General features: G+C 62.7%; 1 protein-coding gene across 1 annotated transcript in view; it reads right to left on the reverse strand.

Annotated features, from left to right (window-relative positions):
* LOC113207092 (metabotropic glutamate receptor) overlaps positions 1-915 on the reverse strand; it is a 90,818-nt gene that overhangs the window by 65,825 nt on the left and 24,078 nt on the right. The gene's annotated exons all lie outside the window — the stretch shown is intronic.

Consider the following 915-nt stretch of genomic DNA (forward strand, 5'->3'; position numbering starts at 1 on the left):
GGAGGGCGGGGGAAGGGGGGGAGGCCACATCCTCTGTCAGTCGCACAAAGCCGCCTCGATCAAGAGCAATATGGAGACGCCGGGAGGTGAGGCGCGGTAGCGACAGGGCAGGGCGGGGCAGGGCGTGACGGCCCCGCTCCGACACGTCACGCCGAAGGGCCGAGGCGACGCGAAAGACTCTTGTTGAGGTATTCCAGACACACGGGCGCCTCCTCCCTTCCCCCCTACCCCGCCTGTCGGCCCGCCGTCCCGGACTGGTTTATTAGGACGATCGATCACAGATATATCACAGCAGCAGCCGCCACGCTGCTCGCCGCCTGCCATCCCCGCGCGATCACGAACGTGACGGGCGTGACGTCACGCGGAGCACGACCGGCGGCACGATCACGCACGGCAGGTGACGTCACGGCAGGGTCTCGCTGGCGGCTTGCTGCTGGCTCGCCCCCAACTTGTCCGTCCGTCCGTCCGGCTCGCGCTCCCTCTGGCCGGGGCCGCGGCCTGGGCCGGGGCCGGGGGCGTCGCGTCGGTGACAAAGCGAAAGCGGCTTGGATCGATGCATTACGCAAGTAGTGCCCCTCCCCTCCCCGGTAATTCCCGTGAAAGGTTGCCCAGGGCCTAGGTACATACACTGACCTCTCTTTCTCTATCTCTCCCTTCCACTCGTTCTCTCCTCTCTTATCTATCACAGGCTTTGCTCTCCTTCTATTCACTCAGACAAAGTCCCGTTTACTGTAAACTCTATGTGCTCTCTCTCTCTCTCTCTCTCTCTCTCTCATTCTCTCTCTCTAACTTTTGTCCATCTCTCTCTAATGCAGCCCCACGGGTGCCTCAATGAACCGCCTCTGTCGTATAGGTGTGGCAGCAGGCCGCCAGCGCAGCCACCTAGCAGATGCCCCCCATCTCTCTCTCACTCAC

This window comes from Frankliniella occidentalis, unplaced genomic scaffold (genome assembly GCF_000697945.3).
Source record: "Frankliniella occidentalis isolate FOCC.00 unplaced genomic scaffold, Focc_3.1 Scaffold19, whole genome shotgun sequence".
In the NCBI taxonomy this organism is placed as follows: Eukaryota; Metazoa; Arthropoda; class Insecta; order Thysanoptera; family Thripidae; genus Frankliniella; species Frankliniella occidentalis.